At 42.3% G+C, this 20,127-nt stretch overlaps 1 pseudogene; it reads left to right on the forward strand.

Annotated features, from left to right (window-relative positions):
* Window positions 1–6,249: 6,249 nt before the first annotated feature.
* LOC148026568 (importin subunit alpha pseudogene) lies at window positions 6,250–19,221 on the forward strand (annotated as a pseudogene).
* The last annotated feature ends 906 nt before the right edge of the window (window positions 19,222–20,127 follow it).

Genomic DNA, 20,127 nt, shown 5'->3' on the forward strand with positions numbered 1-20,127 from the left:
CCCAAATTTGGGAAGAGAAGTGGTACCACCCGATTGCTTTTGCTAGCCGGAAGCTGGGGGTATTCGAAATCAACTATACCTACATGGAGAAATTGTGTCTAGCGATGGTCTTTGGGACCAAGAAATTCAGGCATTATATTCTCTATGAGAAAGTTGTGCTTTATACGAAGGCGGAGGGACTTCGATTATTGATGAATAAGCTACAGCCGCCTGATCGTCTGGCAAAGTGGTTGATCACTTTGCAGGAATTTGATTATGAAATCAAGAGTAAGCCACCAAGGTTGCAAGGCATCGTGGAATGTCTTGTGGACTTTGGGGAGCCGAAAGAATCTGTGGCTGAAGGTAGTGACATGGAGTTGTTATTTAAAATAGATACGGCATCTATTCCCTCCTGGTATGCTGCAATAACACATTATTTATCAACAGGAGAGGCGGGATCCGAATTATCTAAGGCTGAGAGAAGGAAAATTAAGCAGTAAGCGTTAAAGTTTGCCTTGATCGCAGGTACATTATATCGGCAAGGGGTTGATGACATCTATCGCCGATGTGTGATGCCTGACGAGGTGCCATTCATTTTGGAAGAGTGCCATGATTCTGCTTGCGGTGGCCATTTTGCTGGACGGCTTACAGCACAAAAGGCTTTAAGAGCAGGTTATTGGTGGCCTGCCATCTTCCAGGATGCGTTTGCGTATATTAAGCGATGCGATATTTGCCAACGACATGATAGTCGAGAGAATAGGAAACGACCACTCACCCCTATTATGGTGATACTTCCATTTGAGAAGTGGGGAATAGACTTTGTGGGTCCTATTACTCCGTCGTCGACTACGCAAAAGAGGTACATCATTGTCGCAACTGACTACTTCACAAAGTGGTCAGAAGCACGTGCAACACGGAAAGATGATGCTAAAGAAACTGCTAGTTTCCTTTTAGAGCAGATAATATGCCGGTTTGGTCCGCCGAAAGAATTAGTGTCGGACCGCGGAACCCATTTCCTGAATAAGGTGATTAAAGGTTTGACAGAGATGTGGCAAATCAAGCATAACAAGACAACCCCATATAATCCGCAAGCCAATGGGCAAGTTGAAAGCACCAACAAGCAGCTTGTGGGCATCCTGTCCAAAATTGTATCGGAAAAGAAACGGGATTGGGATAAAAAGGTATACGTGGTAGTGTGGGCCTACAATACGACCTTCAAACGAGCCACTGGCCATACCCCGTTCAAGCTAGTATATGGGGAGGAGTGTGTCTTGCCTTTAGAAATTGAGCTGTCGACTATTCGATTTTCCATCAATCATTCTTTGAGCGATAAAGACGCACTTTTTGAGCGCTTGACGACACTGGCACATTTAGATGAGCTTAAGTTGCAGAGCTTATTGCACCAAGAAGTGGCGAAGCGCCGAATGAAGCAGCTACACGACCTCAAAGCCAAGAAATACACCTTCAAGAAAGGACATCTTGTTCTGTATTATGACGCATGACGTGAATTATTTCCAGGCAAGCTAGAGCCCAAATGGGATGGGCCCTATAGGATCGTTAGAATAGGAAAGAATAAATCCACAGTGTTGTTAGCTGACCTTGAGGGGATAGAATTTAAAAATAAGGTTAATCTTAATAAGATTAAACCTTATTATTTCTGATTGCACTAAAGCTATGATTGCCTTGCAGGTCTAGGTGAGATCGATCAAACATCTGCAAGGAAATCGTGATAGAGGTTGATGGGTCGTCTGATCCCTTATTTAGAACACCCATATTTAGAACAGAGGTATCATCAGGGACAGCTCATTTGGTGGAGCAAAGGATACAAGGTGATTGAGCAAGAAGGCGGGACATTTATTTGGGAGATCAAGGTCTTCTGCCATCACTGCCTACAAATTTTGACGAGCATCCCTGTTGAATTCAATGATGATGGAGGGATGGAGCCTACAGTCCACCCGTTGAATATGCTGAATTTCAATTACCATAATTACGAGTAGAGTTCAAGATGGCGGGATATGTAAACCCTTTATGGACGTACACCTTGTACTTTGATGGGGCGTCCAGGGGTACATGCAAAAAAGGAAGTGTAGGAGTTGTCATCCGAGACCCCCGACGATGCATTGTCATGAAGTTAGCTGCTTATCTCGGGGCGAATTTTACCAATAATATGGCAGAATACAAAGCCCTGATTATGGGTTTGAATATTGCAAAGAAGGGTGGTATCCGTCAGTTATTGGTGAAAGGGGACTCTCAGTTGGTTTTAAATCAACTCAATGGGACGTACATGGTACGCAACCCCATCCTTTGCATGTACCATCATACTGCCATAGCCCTGCTAGACGAATTTGATAGAGTGTCTTTTCAACTGATTCCACGGCATTGGAATCAGTTTGCCGATTTTTTGGCTAATTTTGCGTATGAAGAAGACCTCTTCTTTAATTGTGGCCCTTGTCCCGATATATCTATTGATAGTGAGACAGGACCTGGTCGTTTGTGGGGTATGCTTTCTGAACATGCCCTCTTTGGCAGACGATAGTTGATTTGGGTGATGCAGAGGGTAAGCGAGACTCATCTGCCTTTATTATCTTGGACCCACAGACTGGTTAGACGACATGTGATGCGAACACCTCTTGCAATATACGCAGGAGGGATAGGTCATAATCTAATGCATCTAGTTTAGGGCTTCGAGCCTCTGTTTCCCTGGGAATGGTATGCTTTGATGTCTATCATAGTTGTTTCCAGGAGGATGTTATGCATAGTATTGTTTGATTTCATTAGGCCAAGAGGGCCGATTCAGTTTTGTAGCAAAGTCATGTTTGATTTCATTAGGCCAAGAGGGCCATTTCCCTGTCTAGTGCGGGTGCGTTTAATTGGGTTTTTGTTTTAGTGTTGTGCTGGACAGATTTCGTGGTTAGTGGAATTTGGTGGAGCCTGGAGGAGCCTTTGCTGCGATGGAAGCTTCTTGTGGTCAATCCAGGTGATATTTCTCCTTTACGAGTACTTTTCTTTCCTGTTATATGTGTATTTGTACTTGTCGAGGGGATACATTTTTGTTGGGGACCGGCAACCAAGGCATGAAGTCCCAGGTTTAGGCTAAGTATGTTTGAGGGAGGTCGGAGTAGTCATTGTCTCCTGTAAAGACATTGTCAGGCATCGAAAGACCTGTTTTAGAAGGACGTCCTAGTGGCCCTGTTCTGCTAACCTGCTAGGCAGCCGTGCTAGGAGTTCTTGTTAGTAGTGAGGCAGTTAGAGAAGCCTGCCAGAAGATAATAATGATGATACCAAGAAACTCTGTACATCCTAAAAGATGAATATCGATACGAAGGTGTGTAAAAAGGGGTTCTAACCCCTATCAAAGAAAAGAAAAGAAATAAAAATGTATAGGCAGTTGCTCATTGCCTTGCGAAGGCCTGGTAGGTTCCTGGGGACGAGTCAGACCCGGGGCCGATACCTTGTCTTCCTAGGGGTGGCTTCTTGCTGGAAAAAAAATTGACAAAACAAGGACGGTTGGAGCGAAAATAAAAGTGAGCGGTAGAAAAGGATTAAGTGTCGCCTTGCGAGGGCTTGGTAGGTTCTTGGGTGCCGAGACAGGTCCTGAGGCCGATGCCCTGTTCTCCTTGGGTCACTACGCTCAGCTCCCTCCTTTTTACATGCCCAAGTATGTTCATCCAATACAAACCCTAAAAGAAGAAATGTACTGAAAGAAAATACTCTTTGATCAGGCTATAGGAGTCCTCGCCTTGCAGGAGCTCCTAGTGGTGTTGTCTTTAGTTGGTAAGTAGTGCAGACTACCACTTAGGGCAACCTATTTGATAGGTTTTTTTAGTTTGGTTGTGTTGGAGCAGCTGGTTCGTGACTCACTTCGGATCTTCTATTAGATGATGCTAGGCCTACTCCTTGTGGATGTCATGCCTTGGTTCTATCCAGGGGAAGGGGGAGCTTTGTGCTGAGTTTTATTATATATATTTTTTGTATCAGTTTGATGCTTCTTTGGTTGTTTATGTGCAGATATGTTCGTGGATTCGACGGGCTGAGTCGCCCTATCCCGTGGTCGCCAATGAGAGCAGAATTTAGGTGACGGGAAGTGCTTAAAAATAGAAAAAATTTATGAATATCAAGGGAAAAATATTCACTGTCAAAGGCGGCGGCTCGATCTAGGACGATTTTAAGCGCCAAAGTGCTTTAAAGGTGCCCGAGCGACACTTGTTGATTTTTCATAATTTTTTAGATAGTCGTACGGGTTGGCAAGAGTTACTGGCCAATGCGGGATGCCAAGCCGGATGCCCAGGATTTTTTAGAGCTCAATTCGGAGTCCGGACGGGGAAATGGCCAAGGAAACGGTCAAGATATGAAAAGGTGGACACTTGGGAGGCCAAATTTGAGCATGCCTTTTGAGTTTGGACCCCCCCCAAAAATTTTATGCACCTTATGAAGCAAAAAACGTGGAGAGAGAATGAAGAGGAATGAAAAAACGTGATCAACAGAGGGCGCCATTTTTTTCGCCATGAATGGAGAGAGGGCATCATGGATGTTACAAACACCCTGCCTAATGGATTATGGGGCTTCATTCCCTCCTGTCTGTGGATCTTATCGCCGTCCTTCGCTCCTCAATTGATGGCCTGAATGCTGAGAACCAGATCTAGTCTTTCTCTCTCCTCCCTCTCTCTCTTCTAAGAGGGAATTCATGTGGGAAGAAGAAGGAAGAAGAAAGAATGGTGGAGGCTTGTCCGGTATGGATCGGATTGCTCCACGGGCTGGAAATGGTGATTGGTGATTGTGCTGGACATGAAGTGCTGCTGATTTCCAGATTTGCAGCCATGGACATGAAACCCGAAACACGCAAATAAGCGGTAATTTAAAATTTTCAAAGAAAATTTGAGATTTTATGGCTTTTGATTGATGAAATGTTGTTCATGTGGGCTAAAAATTGTTCATGTTGCTGTTTTCCATGAATTCTTGCTGGTTATAATCAGAGAATCAGAAAAATATGCATCTTGTGGTTCAAAATAATACATTAAAACACGTAAAATATGAAAAATCAAGGGGAAATGACGGTTTTTTGGCATAAAAATGAAAAAGTAAATAGGAACACCAACTAAACTTTCATTTTTCTGCAAGAAGGAACTAAGGGCCACAGCCCATAACCTGTTTTGAATTTTTAGTAATTAAATAATGAAAAAAATAAGGAAAAATACAAGAAAAGGGTGAAAAAACCCTAAAAAATAGAGGAAAAATACATTTTGGGTTTCGAAAAATAAGGATAAATAAGAGCAATGTTTGTGAATGTTTGTGGGGACTGAAGCATGAGGATTTGCCTCAGTTCAACCCCACCTTCTTGTTCTAGTGTGTCTTTTTCCGTTTTTTCCACATAAAATGATGGTAAAATACCCTACAAATCTATCCAACGATGCAATATTTAAACGGGGAAGGGTAGAGGAGTTGAAATATGTCTAAATGCCGTGTGAGATGATGGGAAAGTTGCTGATTTCTATGCATAGCATTTAGGACGGATGATAATTAAAATTAAGAGCTTAGTAGCACGAGGATCACCTCGGTGCTAGGCCCATGCAACGAAGCACGAATGGTAGTTGGAAAACATTAAAAGAATGTTTTGCACTTGTGCACGGTACTGTTTTGCTAAATGTTTGAGCACTAGGCATCCACCAAATGCATAGAGCATGAAAAGAATTTAAAAAAGTATCAGTGACCAGCTCCTGGACATGCATTGCAATTGGTTTATTGGAATCTGACCTACGATGAGAGGCAGTGAGGTATCCATGCTGTAGGTAGACGTGGGTCCCAAAGGGGAAAGAAAGTGAGGAAGAAATGGTACACTCCTGGACACGCTTATTTGGTACCTTGAGCGACTTTTGTGCGAAATGTTTAGATGTTGCGACGCATCGAGGGGCCAATCCCCAAGGTGTAGGAGAGTCGCAGAGGGTTGACGGCATTCAGCCGTAGGAAGAACCCCATGTGTATGTGATTCAAGCCTTTTGGCTATGTGAAAGGGACTCCCTTTGAGGAGTAGTGGGTGAGAGAAGAGTGGACTACAAACGACGTATTACAAACACAATGTTTAGGAAGGCAGAGATTTTGATAGACGCTCCTGGCCGTGAGGCCGAGGGGTTGTCTTGTGTGTAGTGACGAGGTCGGCTAGTGCATGAGCCAGTGCCGGCCCGTTTTTAGGTTCATCATGTGTTGAAGACAGACTTGTAACTTTTGAAAATAAAAGTTTAAGTAGCTAACAAGATGATTCTGCATTGCTAGGTCATGGACCTTACTATTGGCTTGTTTTATCGAGGGATGCATGTCCCTTCATATGATAGAGAGGCTGGCAAGAGGGTTAGCCCATACAGGTTTCCTGCCTCTCGTAGCTTCCTCTTCGAGACAGACCTCCAGGGCACATCATTTGAGCACACTTATGTGGATGGTGTAGAGGTTCGAGGGGGTGCAGAAAGATCACTAGTTTTTTATAGGTGCGTTATACTCTCTTAGACTGGTTTATACTTTGCATTGAGATATGTCATGCTTTTGTTATGGATGTTACTAAATGGTTTCTTTTGTAGGTGGCTCCTTGCTACGTTCCGGAGGATCTCGACTATGTGCTGGATATTTTTTCAGGTTGTGGCGGCCTTGGTAGAGCATGCACAAAGATGCATCATTTTTGCATGTGCCTTGAGGGTAATTTTAGCCTCTACAACCAGTGCTTGGTTGATGTGGCATGCGCATCCTAGTGACGATGATGATTTCACATGATTTGTAGTTGCATTATTTTTAATATGATGCCTTGTATTGGTAGTGCATGACATGGGGCTTGATGATGCTCGGGAATTATGTATGAATCTATGGATTTTGGATCTCACTTAAATTGGGATTACTTCATAAACTTATAAAATTATGTTAAAACTTCATGCTTTAGAAGTAGTTGCATACCTATTTTTTGTTAGAGATCAAAGCATTCAATAGTTTGTGATTAGTTTGCAATTCAACATCCTAATATAATTGATCTAATTAGTTTGCAATTGCAAAATAATTAAATTCAAAGCGATAACATAATCAAACAAAAAGCTCCATAAAATAACAAAAAAATCCAAGTGATGACCAAAAAACTTCAAGAAGCACTTAAAAAGCTCCAAATGAAGAGCTTGCTAAATAATAGCACTCACACTCATATGCCTGGATGACTATTTTCACATTCATATCATGGATGTGGTTAATACCTAGATTAGCATATTCATTCTAGTGATACTTGTTAACCCCAAGTCAAGATGGCGAAAAATGGAGGGAAAGCAAAGGAAGATGGAGAAAGAGCAAAGACACACAAGAGAAAGAGCAAAGACACGCAAGCAGCCTCTAAAGATGAACCGGGGCAAAAAGCGCAACCTTAAAAGAAAAAGCACCTCAAAAAAATCGAAAAATCCTTGTAAAAGAGCGCCAGGCTCCCTCTTATGCCCATTGTAAAATATTAGACAGGTGTAAGCTAGAGGCACAGGGCTAAAAGAGAAAAATGGAAAAAGGACCTTGCCACAATGGCCGGCCATGCAAAAAAGGGATGGGTGCCCATGGGATTTTAGGGTTTGTATATATAAAGTTCAAAAAGTGAATAAGAGATCATTCTTTGGTGTGTGGCAAAGGGAGTCTTCTTCTTCTTCCCTCCTTCTCACCTTCTTGCTTGTGTGTGCTCTTGAGAGAGGGAGTGTGAGAGTGTGAGGGAGTGAGTGTGAGTGAGAGTGAGGGATCAAGAGGGTGAAGCTCTTCACCATCTCCTCTTCTTCTTCTTTTCTTCCCTTCTCTCTTCTTGCACGCGCGGCTATGGAGGATGGAGCTTGGAGGTGGAGGAGGCTTGAGGATGCTTGAGCTAGCATCTAGGATCGTGGAGTTACCGGTGTGTTGAAGAGAGGAGGCAACTCATATCGGCACTAAGGTAAGCTCACTACACTTGTAGGATCAATGGCGCGTCGGCTAGGTGAGAGATAGCCATTAGAGCTCACTACACTAAGGTAAGCTCACTACACTCGTAGGATCGACGGCGCGTCAGCTAGGTGAGAGATAGCCATTAGAGCTCGCTTGGAACGCTTGAACCGATAAGTGGTCCATGGGTCTTGGCGGTTGAGCGAAAGCTCCCACATATTGGTTCAGTTGCCGGGACCAACGGATTCAAGCTTGAGCACTAGCACGCCTCATATAGAGCATCGAAGTAAGGGATTCATCCCCAAAACGGAGCTTGAGATAGGTAGAAAGTTTGGGTGTTTTTGATCTTCAAAACAAGTAAGTATTTTGGGTTATTTTGTTGGTTTGATGATTAGGAAACATGGAGAAATCATTTTAGTGTTTTGCTTTCGATTCTTGTTGCATTTAGAGTAGGTTAGGATTAGGAAATCACACCGGAGAAGGGTAGGGTTTACTGTTGCAAAATAGGGAAAAAAATCGTACAAAAATGGCAACAAGCTTGCTTGTCATGCCTAAGATCGGCAAGTGAGTGATTGGGGGCGTCAACACCATACCCGGGAAGGGGTATAAGAGCCAAAAGGCCGAGGAAGCACTCATTTGCAACAGTTCAGTGTGAAAGAGAGAGAGAGAGAGAGCTACCAGCCGATTCAATTCGATCGCACCAACGACAAGCCCGTCACTCCATCAAGGTATATGAATCCCTTCTCTTACTCCCTTAGGTAGGATCTGGAGGGTTATGCGTGGTATGATTGAGTGAAGCACGAGAAAAGATCGAAATCGAGTTTGCGTTGTTTACGTGCACCACGCTCGGCTCGTCCGAGTGGCCACTCATGGACCGAGTCCCAGAATCGGCCCTCGGCCCCTCGCCATTCCGCCCATCCGACCAAAACCCTAATCGGCCAGTCCGAGTCTATAATTCAGTCCAAACTCGGCCCTCGGCCACGTATCAAATTTCACCCTTGGCCCACTTGCCTCGGCCCGTCCGAACAACCTTGTCCAAGTCAACCACTCGGCCTATCCGAGTGACTCCATCCGAGTCCACCCTGTCCAAGTCCCGGATTCGGCCCTCGGCCCGTCCAAGTAACTCACTCGGACCCTGCAATTCGGACCAGTTGGGCTGAGTGTAGATTTTTACCAAATTTTTAGAAAATTGACCCGACCTGGCTAGGACTCAGCAGCTCAAACTGTTGAAAGCCCGTAGGGTGCTCAGAACTTGATTCTGGCAAGGGGCTACGACTACCAACCCCTCTGGAGGAGGCAAATATGTAATACCAACATGCTCGCCTGGATGGCATTTTGTAACACCCAACCCTACGAGCAGAATGACCCCACGTTTATGGCGTATCCCCATAGGGTAGGCGTGGATTTTGTCGCCACCCTCCATGGGAGGAATGACTTCCCCGTCATCTATAATGCCAACACCACTTCCTTTGAGGATGCTCTACCTTTTGATCTAGGAAGCCTGCCCACCTCCATGAAACGTTTCCTCGCTGAGTTCTCCTCGTGCCCAGATCCCACATTCATAACCACCTATAATTACCTTAGGCTCCTTAAACTCCTACTTAAGCAAGATCTGGCACCACAAGAAAGCAGCTTGCCTCCTCTCTTTTTTGATCCTAATGCTATCGATAGTTGCGCTATGACCCGCTTAATGATGAGGGCTAGCCTACTACCTTCATTTTGCCTAGCGCTCCTAGAGGATATGAGCAACAGTCAATTCACTAGGTGAAATCACCCCTTCCTATCCACCACCTCTCTCCATGTCCGCATGAACCTAAAAGGGTACATGTAGAGTCACCAATTTTTATGCAAATCCATCCGCCCGCCCTCCCCCCTCATTCCGACGATGAGAACTAGACTTGGCTATCCTGCTCCTCATATAATACTATCCCGAAACGTATTAAAAAAAAAAGGGGGCACGATCACTGCACCTAGGGGTCCTTAAGTTAGGCGTGTCCAGTGACCTTGGTCAACTGGCTGCGCTCCTAACCCCCTAGCCCTTTTTGATCCCCACGTCACGCTTAGGACACATCAATGGCAGGACACACCCAAGGAGGTAACACCCACCTATGGTTTCGACCTGTCATCCTAAGCCACTGGCACCACACCCCCTTGGCACAAATGGGGTCCTCAAGTGTGGGACATCACCCCAGTTCGCCTGCAGTAGACCCACTTTCCCATTTCACTAGCACGAGCACATTGCACCAACACGATGAGGACAACTCCCCCCCTAGGTAGAGCACCGCACCTTCTTCTTCAGGTACACCACAAACGCCCAACCACCAACTTCGGAGGCCCTCGTCCACCCATGCAATCCACTGAGCTACTCCAACAAACCTCGTTCTTGAGCTTCCACAAGCACCTGAGTTTACATGTGGCCCTCACCCTTACACCCACGCCAAAGTGCCATGGGACTGGCACTCGTCTAGGAGGGGGTAATGTTAACCCCAAGTCAAGATGGCAAAAAATGGAGGGAAAACAAAGGAAGATGGAGAAAGAGCAAAGACATGCAAGCAGCCTCTAAAGATGAACCGGGGCAAAAAGCCCAACCTTAAAAGAAAAGGCACCTCAACTCGGAAAATCCTTGTAAAAGAGCCCATTGTAAAATATTAGACGGGTGTAGGCTAGAGGCACGGGGCTAAAAGAGGAAAATGAAAAAAGAACCTTGCCACAATGGCCGGTCATGTAAAAAAGGGATGGGTGCCCATGGGATTTTAGGGTTTGAATATATAAAGTTCAAAAAGTGAATAAGAGATCATTCTTTGGTGTGTGGCAAAGGGAGTCTTCTTCTTCTTCTCTCCTTCTCACCTTCTTGCTTGTGTGTGCTCTTGAGAGAGGGAATGTGAGAGTGTGAGGGAGTGAGTGTGAGTGAGAGTGAGAGATCAAGAGGGCGAAGCTCTTCACCATCTCCTCTTCTTCTTCTTCTTCTCTTCCCTTCTCTCTTCTTGTGCGTGCCGCTATGGAGGATGGAGCTTGGAGGTGGAGGAGGCTTGAGGATGCTTGAGCTAGCATCTAGGATCGTGGAGTGACCGGTGTGTGGAAGAGAGGAGGCAACTCATATCGGCACTAAGGGAAGCTCACTACACTCGTAGGATCAATAGCATGTCGGCTAGGTGAGAGATAGCCATTAGAGCTCGCTTGGAACGCTTGAACCGATAAGCGGTCCGTGGGTCTTGGCGGTTGAGCGAAAGCTCCCACAATACTTAATAAGTAGACATTAATTAGTCCATGTACTTGGGTTATGACATATATATCTCATCATCTTTCTAGTTAGTGTATTCATATTATGGATTGCTTGTATATTACGTATGTTTTACTCTATCTTAATATTGGCAAACTATTATGGTGAAGAAGAAAAAGAACAAGAAAGACTTTCAGCTTCCTATCTTGTGTATTTGTGTGTTGTGTGTCTTACAAGATTTCTCTCTCTCTCTCTCTCTCTCTCTCTCTCTCTCTCTCTCTCTCTCTCTCTCTCTCTCTCTCTCTCTCTCTCCGCATCTTTTGAGTTGTGAGATTTTGTGTACAAGTAGAATATATGTATATTTTTAGTTATTTCTACTGGGATTTCTTGTTGTGTTTTTAGCCATTTGCGATTATTTCAACCTTGTTCTAGCTACGCAAGGTTACAAATAAGAGTCTTAGGGCATATTGCAATTTTGGCGATGTCACTTATTCTTAGATGCACAAATTAAAGATTTCAAATTTGTAATTTTTGAAATATTTGCCAAGAAATAAACACAAGGTTTATTTACAAATAGATTGCACATTGTATGTACTATTAATTAGTAGTCATTGAAAAAGATTGCATGGTTTATTTTTGTGCACATCTTGTAGAAGATTACAAAAGACTTGCTTGTTGTCTAGTACTTAGTTTTGCTATAACATGTGAGAACAATGGAAAACTTATTATTGAGAAGCTACACAAAAACAACTATCCATCTGGAAGTACATAAGATGAACTTTTTTATTGGAAAAGGCTATATGAGATTATTTTGAGTGAAAAAGAAGAGGCAAAACTAAGTGAGCATCTGAGTGCACAAGAATTGAAGGCATAGAAAGAATGTAATGCTAAGTATAAAAATGTAGTATATCAGTTGTTTGCAATCATTGATAATAGTGTGGCAGGGCATACTAAAAATGCATACAAATTGGACAAATTTTTAGAATAGATTTCCTATAAACAAAAAGAGAAGAAAGATTTAGCTCAAACAAGAGCTAAAACAAGAGCTAAATACCTTGTAGAAAGGGAAAGTTTTCTATAAGGAGTATTTTTGAAGGTAAGGAGTGTTGCCATTTTCTTGATAATTTTTCTTATTTTTATATATGTACAAAAACCATTCCTAGATTTTAATGAGTTGGTCTCTCTTATGATCACTAAAGAGATCAAGTTGTATGGTGAATCATAAAAAAGAAGTGGTGAGCAAGTTGTAGGGTGTATCATAAAAAAGAAGTGGTGAGTAAGTCTTATCATTCTACTCAAGTTCAGAAAGAGGATGTGTAGATTCTCTTCAAGAGGTCATTGTATGGAATGTATTAGTAGTAACTAGCAAAATAAGTTAAATCAACAATTTGGTAACATGCACATTTTAGGAGGGTTTGGTAATTCTAAAGATAGGGAGAGCTCTAAAAAAGAGGTAGATGAAAAAATAGAGATTCTAATAATTTATCTATAATTATTATGGAAAAATATATCATATTGTAACCCCTTGTTATGATAAGAAGGATTGCAATTGCAATGGTAAATTATAGTCAGGAAATTATGCATAATATTTAAGGAAAAATGACAACAAAAATTAGTGTTTGTTTGTTATACATCACATATAAATCTTATTGTCAAAAAGAGCACAAATAATGATGTTTGGTATGTAAATTTTGGTGCATCAAATCACATGATTAACCACACTAAATTGTTTGAATAAATGTGAATTTGGAGAGTCAAAGAAATGTAGGGATGGGTGATGATTTGCGCTGCCTTATCTTACATGTTGAAAATTTTTCTTTACCTTTGCATAATTGTCAAACAACATGCTTATAAGATATATAATATATACTATTCTTCGCAAAGAATTAAGTATCTATTGGTCAAATGGTAGAGAAAGGGTTGCAAGTTAGATTTATTATAATGTATTATTTTATTAAAGGGATCCTCTAGTAGCCAAATGGATCCTCTAGTAGTCAATCAGAATTCATGTCCATGCACACCATTACTTTATTTCCCCTTGGAAAATGTTGGGTTTAGTTGAGCATAAGAATCTCAATTCTACTTTTGAAAGAAAGCTTAAATAAGTCACCCATAATAGAAATATAATACCATTTTCCTCAAAGTTTTCTATTTTTGTTATCTAATTAGGCAAAGTATATTACCACACTATTTGAACACATAAAAAATGTGTTTTTTATTATCCTATTATATAGGATTCATTAACTAGCCTTTAGCACATGGCTAACATTTTGAAAAATAGTATTTTATTTCATAAAAGATATACAAAACCATCACTCCATAGAATGGTATAAATTTTGTCTCTCTACAAAGAAGATAATCATCTAACCTTAGGACCTTCTAAACTCACAAGGTTAGGCTATAGCCTAAGACAAGACCTTTCAACCCCACAAGATTGGACTGTATGTGATCACACTCCTATGAATAACAAGAAATTTAATGGCTTAGAGTCTTGCTATACTTCACTAGGCCTCCAAAATCATTATACATAATAGGAGCACTTATCACTTGGCCCGTTTCCCTCTTAGGTGGTCAAGTGATCCAAAACAAAAACATATTCCTCTTGTAGGAGCATAGGATCCCTACATACATGTGAATTTTTTGGCATTTCGTAGGATGTTAAGGTATGTTGAGCTAGGAATCCCAAGAACCTGGACCTCCACAATCAATATCTAAAACTATAAGATAAAATATTTCATCACATATCAACTACAAAAACATCCATAACCATGAAAACAATGTTCTTAAAGCACTTTTTAACATGTGCTATATAGAAATTATCCTTCTTAATTCTTATGTTCATTATAAACAATGGAAATAGGAGTTCTAAAGTTGATTTCTATGTTTGATACGTTCTTTTTAAGTAATTTATATCCAATATAATTTATGAGACCACTACAAAGATATAGGCCTTATACCGACGTTAAAAGTGACAAAAATGTAAATAACAAAATTTACCCCCGTCATTGCAAACAACGTTGTTATTGGTGACGCCATAGAACAGTCGGTATTAGTGTTGTTATCAGCATCGCTATTTGCGTAGGTATCAGCATCGCATGATACCGACACAAATAACGATGCTGATGATAACAACGCTTTGCGATGCAAATAACGACGCGTGCATGAAAATTTACGAGGCTAATAGCGACGGTAATAGGCAAAAAAAAATTGTGGCAGGGAAGCTTGTGTGCTTTATTTGGGCCATACAAAATAGTTTCTGTACTGTGTACAATGCTCATGTAAACAAAAACAAAATATACTGAAGTCATAGCATTGATACATGATCGCATAATGAAAGTGACTGGTACAATCATGACAAGATATCACTACTACATATAAAATGTCTACACAAATAGGCGACCAAAAAAGAAGGGTGTGTGAGCTCCAGGGATCCAAGGGCGAGCTACATATCCTCGCCGTCCGAAAGCTCGTCCAGCCACAAAGGAGCATCGAACGGACTCTGCAAAAAAAGAGACAACAAGACATCAGTCCACCATATAATAATGCATTCTAATTTAACATGGTAACTACAGACAAGAAATATGAGTGACTTATAGGGTCGCCACATCTATACAATCAGTCAATCAATGCAGTGAGACCGTGCCTCTCTACATATCGAGTCTCAAGGCTGGTCGGATCACGATTTGTAATGGAGTGCTGCAAAGAAAATAAAATACTAACTGTTAGAAACATGATTGTCAGTACAAAGGATATTGCAAAAAAAAAAGCAAGCAAAACAAAATAAAAAATTACAAAGTTCTCCAGATATGTCCTGTGGCCGTCACTCCCAAGATGATGGACCACTCTAGTCTCTAGTCATGCCCCCACCGCCTGGTGCTGCTGACTCCAACGTCCTGGAGAATCTATAGCCTCCTCCCTCAGTTGGCGCAAGTCATCCGCGTCTAGCCACTCGGGCTTTGCAACCCCACTCTTGAGTGCCTTGCGTGCGTCTGATCATCTGTGTGACATATAGGCATGCACATAGTTCATCATCCAACCCATAGAAAATCTATCTGTTGTGGCTGGAACCAGAAACTCCTCATGCAAGGATTCTACTATGTAGTCCTTGCTCCCCTTCGGTATGTTTTTCCAATGATCTAAGATGTTGTGCTGAAAAACTTATTGGCACAACTCTCTCATGTGAGCCATCACCCTCCTCCCCTCATCGTTCATGATGATGGCTCGTAACCTATCATCGACAAGATAGGCATATCCCTCTGGGGTATGCCTAAGATGGGTCCTCTCCCACCTGCGTCCTCGCTCTTGGGCATATCCAGAGACCCCTGTACATCCAGTGTACCAACTAGGGTAGTATCTATCAGAGTAGCACCCATAGGGGTGCCACCTACAAATCCGGAGTAACTGAAGTAGACATCCCACAGGTGTAACAAATGCTGGAGGTGATGCAACTCCAGTAGAACGATGAGACGGCGGAGACACCGCGTCCATGCCTCCACAGCAACCACCTGAGCCACGCTCCCTGGAATCGCCATGAGAGCGAGGAGTCGCACATGTATCCCCCATGCTGACTGCGGGCTCACTACCTCTGTATCTCTATAGCATCCCCCTGACCCTAAAGCACTCCCTCCCTCTGGCCCAAGTCTAAAGCATCGACCTCGTCTCCTTGAAGCCGAAGCATCTGATCACACCGAAGTAGATCTTGTAAAGCAATCTGACGATGTCCGAGACAACTCCTAGTCTGCCATGTCTCTGAATCTTGCCATCTGATCTAGAGACATGCACGTAAAGATATCCTGCAACTCCTCATCGCTCATCCCTCGACTCATCCTGAAAAGGTCACATGCATATACAAAAAATGATGTTAGCATAATCAATTTAAATCATACAAAGTAAGATAATATAAATCCTAAAAAAATAATCTCACTTAAAATGCATATCTTATGTACCCTTAGAAGTGACTAGTCAACGAATTGAGTAAGTGGATGCTCCAAGTATGAAGTATCCTATGGTCCCATGTCAATCTCCTGACACAACTCCGCATACACTGGAAGATCGATAGACATGTCACCACAAAACAATGAGTCCACCTCATTCTCAAAGAATTCTTGGACTCCTGTATTTCCATCATTGTTAGCCGATGCTGGCTCCTCTACATGCTCCAAGCTTTCGGCGGCCTCCACCCCTTGCAATATCGACCCCTCTATTTACATATTGTCCTCATCTATGCTCGAAACATCGCTTCGATCATCTACTCTCGCACTTCGTGGAGCTAAACGTATAACATACCACCATCGAGGTTGTCGGGGGTTTGGATAGAAGATTACCTGTTCACAAACACGTACAAGAGAGATTAAACTATTGTGACATGTACCATATCGTAATACAATTAACAAACAAATGAGTTCATGCACATGTTTACAATGGGCTAGCAACACAAAGGTGTCGCACAAATCCGTCCATTTTTTTTCGAAATCTATTTCGAGAAATCTAGATAGACCTCGTCGAACTGTTGCTTCAGCTCCTTCAAGTACCACTTTGAACCACTGCACATTGAATAGTATCATGGAGAAGCTACGGTAATCCACCGTAACAATACTTTGCAAGTTTTCAAAATACTCCATCTCATCCATAACCGTGTTTGGATCCGTTGCTCATCGTCGACTCTCCTGCTCGAACCTTGCCATGATACCACAGTCCATTGTGGGCGCATTTTGTCAATACGTTGTCATATTGCTGCGCATCCGAGGTGTGAAATTCACCCAAAAGTTGTGTGTGTGGGATTTGATACTTTGTACATGCTTAGTTGTTATGTTTGCATCTTTATTCTGCGTGGTAATATAGTAAAGAGGGGCTAGAAAAGGATATTGTTGTTGGCAGTGCATTGGTTGGTATGTATGCCATGTGTGGTTTATTTGCAGAAGCACAAAAAGTGTTTGACAAGCATCGACTTTGTAGCGTAATCTCGTGGAATGCTGCATTATCTTGGCTTGAAGGTGACAAGGGGTTTTGTTTGCTTGTATTGTGATGAACAAGGAAAAGAATTCCAAAGTTTGGAGGCAGTTTGAAAGCATATGATATGAAAGAGCCATTTTAAGCTATGATATGAAGATGAGGGCTTGAATGCTTTTCTAGAGCCAATGATGGAAGAAGCTTTTTCAAATGGGTTTTTTGGGGGAAGAAAGGGTCGAAAAAGAGGACAAAAGCAGAGAAAGTGAGAGAGATAAAAGAGGCGAAGCGCACAGTCTGAAAAAGGTGGCATAATGTGTTCAAATTAGAAAAAGAAAATGACATATCTGGAGATGCAGAAAACAAGCACAACATAATTATAATCTACCAGGGGAAAGAAAAAGCAGAAGGAAATCGGAGAGAGGAACAGAGGAGCTGGACGGAAGGAAAAAGGAAGGATTTTCGTCAAATGATGATGAGCTACGGAGACAAAAAGGGGGGGAAATTGAAGACGATTAATCGGAGGGGAATCTCTGCAACTTGGAATAAGAGTTTAGGACAGGAAGAACAGGGGGGTCAATGCTTGATGGAGGGAGCGAATGGAAAGTGATGACAGGAAGACGGCAGACTGAGATGGCAGACTGAGGAGTGACAAAGCTGCTGCAATACGAGAGGGGATTGAACACAACAGTCAGTCGCAGACAAAGGAGACGGTGAAGCTGGAGCAAGGCAGAAGACAGACATGGAGGTGACAAAGACAAAGGTGTAGCGATGACAACAAAGGAGAGGATGACAGGAACGAGAAGAGGACTAGAAGCATCAGCGAGCTCTAGGTGACAAAAGAGAAGCCGAAGATAGACAGGAAACGATGGAGGGGCTGCCGTCAAGGAATTCGACGGACATTCGATGGAGTAAGAGGGAGGCTGTGCTTGAGTATCATGATGATCATGCCCTTTGAAACTGCTACAGCGAGTCCTTACTTCTATGGCATAGAGAGCATTGTTATTAGCACATGTGGCAGCAACTAGCATCGACATCATTGATCTGTGATTAGAGAAAGGAGAGAAGCACAAAATCAACTGCAAGAGGACATCCTGTAGCCATACAGCAGAAGAGCTCAATCAAGTTGACCCATGAAGTCGATGCGATGATCCTTTTGTTTTGGAGGCCTTTCATGGTGCTGCTTGACTACAAGCTGATATGACCAAGGGATAAGACAATATGCCTGGAACGTATGGACCGATTGATACTGCAGAATGAGATGATCCTTCGATTATTGGTCCACAAAAACCCTTTCTGACTCGTATGATATGCAATAAACGACTTACAGAAAATGCAGATGACAGAGATGTTCGTCATATCGAATTCGACCTTAAAAGTTCTGGCTTGAATAATACCTCTGGAGAGACCTCTCTGATGGCACAAATGATAAAATTTAGGCGGTTATAGAAGCTGGTGTATGCCCGAGGCTTGTTGCATTGCTTCTGCATCCATCTCCATCAGTCCTCATCCCTGCATTACGAACAGTGGGCAATATTGTCACAGGGGATGATGCACAGACACAGTATCTTCTCAACCACAATGTACTTCCCTGCCTTCTAAATTTGCTCACTTACAACCACAAAAGAAGCATAAAAAAGGAATCATGTTGGACCATATCAAATATAACTGCTGGGAACAAAGAGCAAATTCAGGCTGTTATTGATGCAAACATCATCCCTCCTCTTGTATCATTGCTTGGTACAACAGAATTTGAGATTAAAAAAGAGGCAGCTTGGGCTATATCAAATGCTACATTAGGTGGTACACACGAACATATAAAGTACCTTATAAGCCAAGGTTGCATCAAGCCATTGTGTTATCTATTGACCTGTTCGGATCCTCGAATTGTGACGGTGTGTTTGGAAGGATTAGAAAACATATTGAGGGTTGGGGAAGCCGAGAAGGACCTTGGTAATACAGGTGGCATCAATTTGTATGCTCAGTATATTGATGAAGCAGAAGGCATTGAAAAGATTGAGACTTTACACACCCATGACAATTCTGACATTTATAAGAAGGCAGTGAAACTCTTGGAAACATACTGGCTGGATGAGGAGGAAGATGAGAACATTGCTTCTGATAAATTACCACTGCTTTCCGGAGAGTTAATGAGTTATGGTTAGCTCTAGCTTTTTATAACACTGTTTGACCTCAGTCATGCTCAATTAGCAGCAGTCTATGCAAGTCTTGTCTCAGAGGGCATCAAATTTCGCAGTGATACAATAGTGAGTGACATCTACAAACCATCAAATGAAGTGCAACAATCAATTGGTGTATTGAGGGAAACAATCATGATTTGAAGAGCTATTCTCAGTTTTCATACTGCTCATGAGAGGGTGGAACAGATTTGTCAACTGTTGCAATCACATATAGATGATGCAAAGCAGGCAGAAACTGTTGTCAATTGTGTGCATTTGAAATCTTGCTTCTCATAAGCTTGGACTCTAACAAGAGCTTGTATACATGGCATGGGTCAATTGCATTGATCACATGTGGTTTGTTATGATGTTTCTCTATGCTCAGAGATAACTTGGCAGTAATACAAATGTTATTTGGCATCATATTTGTCTTGATTATTTGCTTTGATTGATCTTCTGTCTTGAAATTTCTCAAGAACCTCTATGGTTGCGACTTTTCTTTCGAAAACCCTTCGACATCTTTGGTGAACCTGACGTGAAAGCGTCGCATACATTTCAGGATGGGAGATACTTCAGCATCCATTTCAGCCTCTTCTACGATTTCTGTTGTGTCCTCTACTTCAGCTCCATCATTGACTGCTGCGTCAAGTACTTCAACGGATGATCTAAAGAAGATTTTGCAGAATATGTCTATGTATATGCAGCTTCAAAATCAACAGACACAATTGTATATGGAGCAACAGCAACAATTGCATCAACAACAGTTGTCTCAGCAAAGGGAACTATATTCGGAGCAGGAGAATGCAATCAGCGCAACTAAGGCGATTGAAGTAGTTGAGAATGAGAAGAAGCTATTTGATGGCCGTAATGTTTCAGCATATTTGAAGACAT

The sequence above is a fragment of the Lygodium microphyllum genome, chromosome 13 (genome assembly GCF_053477565.2).
Source record: "Lygodium microphyllum isolate KBCC chromosome 13, Lygodium_microphyllum_v1.1.10, whole genome shotgun sequence".
NCBI lineage: Eukaryota > Viridiplantae > Streptophyta > Polypodiopsida > Schizaeales > Lygodiaceae > Lygodium > Lygodium microphyllum.